This window comes from Peromyscus eremicus, chromosome 5 (genome assembly GCF_949786415.1).
Source record: "Peromyscus eremicus chromosome 5, PerEre_H2_v1, whole genome shotgun sequence".
NCBI classification, from domain to species: domain Eukaryota; kingdom Metazoa; phylum Chordata; class Mammalia; order Rodentia; family Cricetidae; genus Peromyscus; species Peromyscus eremicus.
In genome coordinates, this window is record NC_081420.1 from 23,313,919 (window position 1) to 23,322,070 (window position 8,152).

Here is an 8,152-nt window from a genome sequence, read left to right on the forward strand (position 1 = left end):
TGTCATAACTTTGTAAAGCCAAATGGTCATTAAACCTCTATTTTAATTATCTGCATGTCCAAACGCAGGCACTTATATAATACGATATTTTTACATAAGCCAAGGGACAAAACATGGCTAATGGAATGCTTGGAGGAAATGCAGCCTGTCCAGATTCATTAAGTGAACCCATCTCATCCGGGTCATTCATGTTTTCCTTGCCTTCCTATATCGTTAAGTGCTTAAAAGTCCCCAAATGCTGTCAGCAATGGAATTATTAGGGTTTTCTCTTTCCAAGGTGGGATTTTCACCACATCAGAAGACTATTTATAAACAACTCTGTTTGTCCTCCCGAGACGCCCATGTTCACATTTTCTTCTCAACTTTTTAAAATTTCTGATGGGAATTTCTTTTTTTTTTATTATTTCTTTTATTTTTGAGGTTATAATTTCATGATTTTTCTCCTTTTCCCTCCAAAACCTCCATATACTACTTCTTGCTCGTGTTCAAATCCATAGCCTCTTTTCCCATTAATTGTTACACGCATATATGTATCTCTCTTTCTCTATATATATATACATATATAATATATATGCATATGCAAATATGTAGTGGGTAGCCATTCCAGCTTTGATCTGGAAGTTCCAACCCCCATTGAGACTTCGGCAACTGTCACGCCTACAAGGTGGGGCCAAGGGAGGCGCCTGGAGACACGAGATCTGGATGGGCGAGTGCTCTCTCTGGTCCGGGACCCTGGACGGTGGAGGTGGGCCAAGCAGAGCTCCAGAGAACACCGCTGGACTGCGATACACCTTCCCCAGACCCCGCGACCTACCTATCCCTTAATTTGTAAGTTACGCCATTAAATAAATCTCCTCTTAACTACGTGGAGTGGCCTTAATAATTTCACCAATATACATATATATGTCTGCATTTTGATGGGTTGTGGTTTTCTGTAATGGTCTCCATCTGTTGCAAAGAGAAGTTTCTTTGATGAGGGGGTGAGGACAACACTTATCTCCAATATAAGGACAAATATTTAGAATGTAATTAGGAAATACGATGGTGTAATAAAGTGGTAGTTGTAGAGCCTCCTCCAAGATTTATGACTTCCCTAGCCCTGGATAGTTGTATAGGTTTCCAGGACCAGCCATGATTTCCCTCTTGTTGAGTTGGTGTTAGGTCTAATTAGAGAGCTGTTGGTTAGTGCCAAGTTAAGTGTGCTAATACTGCACCTTTGGACTATCATACCATGCTGGTCACTGTGGTCCGTGAGCATCACAGCTGGGTAGGACTGTTGGTTGCTTCCCTCCTTTGGAAACTTGCATGGTGCCTTCTAGTAGCCTGCAAACTAGTCCTTAGGAAGAAGGCATTCAGGTCCTATCCAGCTCAGGGGCCTCTGGTCTCTGTGTCTGAAGTACATGGTATCTTCAGTAATAAGGACTTGCCTTCTCACCTAAGGGGGCAACCACGGGCAATACCAATAGTCAGAGTGTTTGAGGAGTCTCTTGGACAACCCTGAACAGGAACCCAAAAGAGATCTTCTCATGCCTGGTGTTGGGCAGTTTGTTAGGTGGTCTTTGGCTCTTGAAGGCACCGTTGTCAACTCGGATGACAAAAGATCATTTAAACTGTATATGCTTATTTATACACAGACTTATGTGTATTACAGTTTTGGGTAGTTAATAGTATGATTTCTTATGACCTTTTAAGACATCCTTCATGTTATTTTATCCTCCTTCTGTTGGGAATTTCATATTCTTGTCCTAGAAGACCCTGTCAATATGACACTTTGCTATAAATAGAGTCAAAGGGAAAATGGGTTAAGCTCAGGGGAAGAGATGTTCATTTTTTAAGCCTCTGTCCTTTTGGTTCCATGATGTGAGCTGGTCATCTGACATCTACCATTGCTTCTTCACTAAATGGGTGAACTGTTTCTGCCCTATGTCCCTAATAAAGCTTTCAGAGGAAATAAGGTCCTTATAAAGTTAGATGAAGTTGAAGCTTTCGTGACCAAAGTAAGATGTCTTGTGAGTCAGCTCCTCACGATGACCCATGCTGATGTCTTTGACCACAGATGGGAACCGAAAATGGGCACCAAAAAAAAAAAAAAAAAAAAAAAAAAACCCGAGGTGATACTTTTTCTGTCCTCAGAGGAGCTCATTACCCTTTACCCGTCTTGCATCTTACATGTTGTGGAGGTTCTCGTGTATGTATGAAATCACAAGCTGCATAAAATGCCGTCAAGATTTTGTTTTTAAAGCCCCCTACGAGCTGAGAGTCTCCAAGACTGCAGCGTGGAGAAGGAGACGTCTGGGTCCGGGATGCGGTAGCTCCCAAGAGAGAGTTAGCCTGTGAGCCACAGACTGCTACATAGTGCGTGAGATCTACAGTGGAGAGAATGCCCAGGACCAGTTTGAGTATGAGCTGGAGCAGGCGCTGGGAGCCCAGTACAAGTACATTGTGATAGAGCCCACCTGAATTGGAGATGAGACAGCACGTTGGATCACGGTGGGCAACTGCCTGCACCAGACGGCCGTGTTGGCTGGCACTGCCTGCCTCTTCACCCCGTTGGCACTGCCCCTGGATTACTCCCACTACGTCTCCCTGCCCGCTGGTGTGCTGAGCCTGGCCTGCTGTACCCTCTATGGGATCTCCTGGCAGTTTGACCCATGCTGCAAGTACCAGCTGGAGTATGATGCCTATAAACTGTCCCACCTGCCTCTGCACACGCTCGCCTCCTCCACACCAGTGGTGTTGGTTCAGAAGGAAGACCTGCACAGAAAGAGATTGCACAACACAATAGCACTGGCTGCCCTGGTGTACTGTGTAAAGAAGGTTTATGAGCTCTATGCCGTACGACTGCAGGAGAGTGGGACGCGAGCAGAACCACAGGGCCCGCAGGACTCAGATCCCTACAGCAACACCTTGGGTTTTCTCCATGAGGCAACAGCACCTTGGAAAGTGTTTGGTTTAATACTTGTTATTTTTCAACAAAAATAACCGATCATGGGTATGCCAGGGGTTTATTCAGCTCATTACACTAAGATGTCTATTTCCATAACCTAGGAGTGGGTCCCAGGCTGTGAAGTCTGACTGGGCAATGGAATATGGATGGAGCCAACGCTACTTACTGAGGGGTGTGAACTTGCTGTGGGGATGTCTTAAGTATATTGTTTAACTGTACCATTCAGAAGCCAACCGGAAGCCATTAAAATTATGAGAATTTCAAAAACAACAACAACAACAACAAAAAGATTTTGTTTTTAAGTCTCAATTCAAATCCAAATATTTCTAATTATTAAAAAACAAAAACAAACAAACAAAAAACCCAAACAACAACAACAAAACCCAAAGGTTAGGAATCTCTTCTCTTGTCTTCTTAAACAAAGCCATTAAAAAAAACAAACAAACAAACAAACAAAAAAACCAAAGATACAAGTAAAAAAAGCAAGTGATGATTTGATTTTGTAGCAATAAATAGTTCGAGATAATGGTGTTTGAGAATGTTATCTGATTGGCCTGCAGTTATGGTGTGGTATGCAAGAGTTGATATCAGATTTCTTAGCTTACTCTAGAATTTATTTTTATAGTCTTTTCTCCTCTATAAATTAAAAATGACAGGTTGATTTTTATATGTACTTAAAATGCTGCATACATTTAGAGTTTATCAGCTTGTACAAATGCTTAGGAGCTTCAACTTGCAAATGGAAGAGGGAGTATTTACTTAATGCATTTATTTATCGGGGTCCTGACTTGTATCAGCCACCATACTGGGTAGAAAATAGCATGAATTGAGTCCCAGTGGCTTTCATATGGGTCTAAAATATACACTTTTTATTTTTCTGTGGAAAAATGGGCAGGCTCAATATGTCGACACTAGGAATGATCTCTTCCTGTTTTATGAATCATTTAAAAATGTTGACAGTTACCTTAAATTGTGGTTGCATTCTTTTTCCGGGCCTCCCCTAAATGAGTATCTGAGTGAAGGCATTTGTTTTAGTCTACCTACTCTTAATGGTTCAAGCTGGAGTCATGGAAGGAGCTCACCTTCTCCTGTTCCTCATCTTTCCTCCTGCCCTTCTCTATTCAGATCATCTCTCACTGGCACTCCATCGGTGCCTTCTGGCGGTGTCAAGCTAACAGGACTGAAGAGCAACTAAAGTTTTTTACATTTTGTTTATTTGTAGCTCAGTTGATTCATTTAAAACAATCACAGGCGTGAAAATTTTCCACTGACCACAGCATTATTATTGGGTAAAACCACCTTTCTTAGTTGCTGACGTCATCTGGGCTGCTGCTGCTGTAACCAGGTGAGCATATGAGACACAGGTGCCATGGAGACCCAGCCACGGTCACCACGCCACTCAGTGCCAACGGATTCACTCAGTTCAAGTTACTCTTCCTATCCACCTAAGTAACATGATCATCCATTTATTGAATATTTTATGAGGACGGCGAAACTTACAATGATGATGACGTAGAATACCTGAAGAGCACACGGATTTACTTGGGGGTTTTGGCCATCTTATAAACTACATTGGACTAAAATGAAGTACGCATGTGTGCTTGAGATTCAAGCAAAGGCATCGGGTGCAGAATCAAATATGGAAATTATGATTTAGTTCATGCCATCAGTTTTTTTTATTTGGAAGCTAGCTGTAGGATGGGGACAGAAATGAGAGGCAAGATGAGAAGATACCTAACAAACTTCACCAAGCATAACAATTATGATGGCTGCCCCTGAGCCAATCAGAGGAGTTGGTTTATTTTCTGTGTAAACACAAAATTGACAGCCTGAAGAGACATTTTGAGAAAATACGGAGTGGTTTGACAAGAGCTTTGCAGGAGTCAGGAGGATCGTGAGTGAATCCCAGATAACTGGGCACTGAGTGATTTGCTTGGTTCAGATTGTGATGGGGCCCTGGTTCTTCCCTCTTGAAGAAGGTATTTGATTTAATTTTGATTTTTAAAGGAGACCACAGAAGAAAGACTTGAATTTTTTTTTTGGGGGGGGGTTTGAGATAGGGTTTCTCTGTGTAGCTTTGTGCCTTTTCTGGAACTCGCTCTGTAGCCCGGGTTGGCATCTAAGTCATAGAGATCTGCCTTCCTCTGCCTCCTGAGTGCTGGGAATAAAGGTGTGCGCCACCACCTGGCAAGACTTGAATTTTCAAAAGAGATTGTATATTTTAAAGAGACTGAAGTTTTAATGTGTTTGAATTTGTAAAGACCGTGGGACTTTTAAAATTATTTATTTTAATGTGAGATCTTGGAGATGAATATGAAAGGAAGGGTTCTGGTTTAATGGTGATTCATTTGTGTGTCAAGTTGACAAGGGGTCAGTTGTACTGGCTGGTTTTGTGTGTCAACTTGACACAAGCTAGAGTCATCAGAGAGGAAGGACCCTTAGTTGAAGAAATGCCTCCATGAGATCCAGCTGTAAGGCATTTTCTAAACTAGTAATCAAAGGGGAGGGCCCAGCCCATGGTGGGTGGTGCCATTCCCGGGCTGGTGGTCCTGTGTCTATAAGAAAGCAGGCTGAGCAAGCCAAAGGAAGCAAGCCAGTAAGCAGTACCCCTCCATGGCCTCTGCATCAACTCCTGCCTCCAGGTTCCACCATTGCTTGAGTTCCTATTCTGACTTCCTCCAATGATGTGTAAGCCAAATAAACCCTTTCCTCCCCCTTGCTTTTTGGTCACAATCTTTAGTTGCAGCAATATATACATATACACACCTATTCATATATACACCTATACACACACACACATATATATACATACACATATACAAACATAAATACACAAATACACATACACGAATGTATATAAACACACACAAACATATACATTCACACATAATACAAACATAACACACACCCCCACACACATATATATTTGTGATGCTGGGGATCAAACCCAGGCCCCACACGTGCTAGACAAATATGCTCTACACTGAGTTACACTCTTCAAGCTCTCAAATACTGCTTTCAACTGTGGATGACTTGATTGATATAAAAGATATCACCCCCCTTCCAAGGCTCAGGGAACAACACGAAAAACAGGGAGGAGAGATTGGAGATGTTCAGATGTACAGCAAAAAGATGTCTTCTGGACACAACACAACTGTTGCCTTCACAAACTTACTGCAGTTATGATTATCTGTTCAAAACCACGCTGGATTGGGCCTTTTCATCCTGGGTGGCAGAAAGGCCCCAGAGACCCTACCCCTTCCTCAGGAACTATTGACAGTTAATTGCTGTTGAAGGAAGAGGCATCATTTCCCTCAGCCATGCAACCAGTGTAGCGGGGCTGTATAATATGTTTTGGTCTAGCCTGGACTACTCAGGAGATTCCAGTCTAGCTTAGCTTGTATAGTCTGACTCAAAGTAAATTAATTAATTAATGTGTAAATAGAGAATCATGTATGTTGTGAATCACTGACAATTTGTAGGACTGCTGGAAGAAATACCAATAGAAGAGAAAGTGTTATCCAAACAATGTGTTCTTTTCCAATGCTCAACAGTAGAGTCAGAGAAGAGTTTCACAGAGGCTTAACTACACTGTTCACTCAAACCAGAACAACACTTTGTGTATAGCACTTAGTATGTAGTAACCCAAAGGAAGAGTGGCAGCATACTTTATATTTTCTCATCAAAAAGGACACAGCATGCAAATGAGCCAAATTTGAACCTCTAAAGAAAGAAAGAAATTATTAATAATATCAGTAGGTGGGTATAAGAACTTAGGCTAAGATCAATAATTATGATCAATAACACTGAACTTATACATTTTTTTCTAACCTGAATCAATAGACAGAATATTTTAGCTGTGATTTAACTACATGGTGTAAATTGACTGAGAAGCTACAAAAAGTGAAGGATTTGTTGATGTTGACAAGTGTAGAGTTGCTTTTCAGTTTATGAAAATCTTTTTGAATTTGTTTTCTACACTGAGTTGATACAAGCCAGTGGATCCACTCAGTTTGGACAGACATGATTCTGAAATGGGTATATGTTTGATTAAGTTAAAATACATTCTTTCCAAAGGGAGAAATTAGCCTTGTTAATAGGGATGCTAAGTTGTAGGACAATGATTTGGAAAATTAAAAATTATGTTTGGGAAAACGTGCTGACATGAAAGTTTGTTCTTTTCTTTGTGAGTGAGGGAAATGACCTCTTAGACTCATGATTACCTTAGACTTCCTTAGCCTCTTGCTCTACCTCACAAGTGGCAGAGTTATAGATTTTGCGCCATGACATCTGGCTTTGAATTTATGTTTTCAATGGTAAACTTTATAAAATCAAAGTACAGTTCATTCAATGTGGGATTAAATGGAGATATATTGGTCAAGGGTACAAATTTTGTATTCTAAGATGAGTGTGTTCTGAAGACCCAATGTACAGTGTGGTGACTGGAAATAATAATGGACATATGCTCAGAGAATGGCTTCTGCTTGTCCTCATTCCCCTACACACTAAGTATAACAGAGAATGCTCTAGTAGTGCTAATTTGATTGTGAGATTTTTTTTTTTTTTTTTCCGAGACAGGGTTTCTCTGTGTAGCTTTGCGCCTTTCCTGGAACTCACTTGGTAGTCCAGGCTGGCCTCGAACTCACAGAGATCCGCCTGGCTCTGCCTTCCGAGTGCTGGGATTAAAGGTGTGCGCCACCACCGCCCGGCTTGAGAATTATTTGATTTATTAAAATATGTACACCACACCATTGATACCTATTCAGGATTTCAATGAGCAACTGCCTTGAGTTCTGAAAAGGCTGATTCTATAATCACACATTTTATCATTTGTGTATAAGTTGGTTACTGATTTTTTTGAGTTAATCTTGTATCTGGCCACTTCACTAAAGGTGTTTATCAGCTCTAGGAGTTCCCTGGTTGATGTGGAATAATCTTTTCGTATACTGTAAAGATTTGTCACTCAAATTGGTTTAATAAAAAGCTAACTGGCTGGCAGCCAGGCAGGAATTATAAGTGGGACAACCAAACTAAGGACTATGGGAAGAAGAAGGGCAGAGTTAGGGAGACTCCAGCAGATGGAGAGGAAGCAGAACATGTAGAAAATGAGATAACAAACAATGAGCCACATGGCATAAGATAGATAAGATATATGGGTTAATTAAAATGTAAGAGTTATATATATAAAAGTTTGTATATAGTAAC

General features: G+C 41.0%; 1 pseudogene; it reads left to right on the top strand.

Annotated features, from left to right (window-relative positions):
* Positions 1-2,190: 2,190 nt before the first annotated feature.
* Positions 2,191-2,982, top strand: LOC131910749 (transmembrane protein 11, mitochondrial-like; annotated as a pseudogene).
* The last annotated feature ends 5,170 nt before the right edge of the window (positions 2,983-8,152 follow it).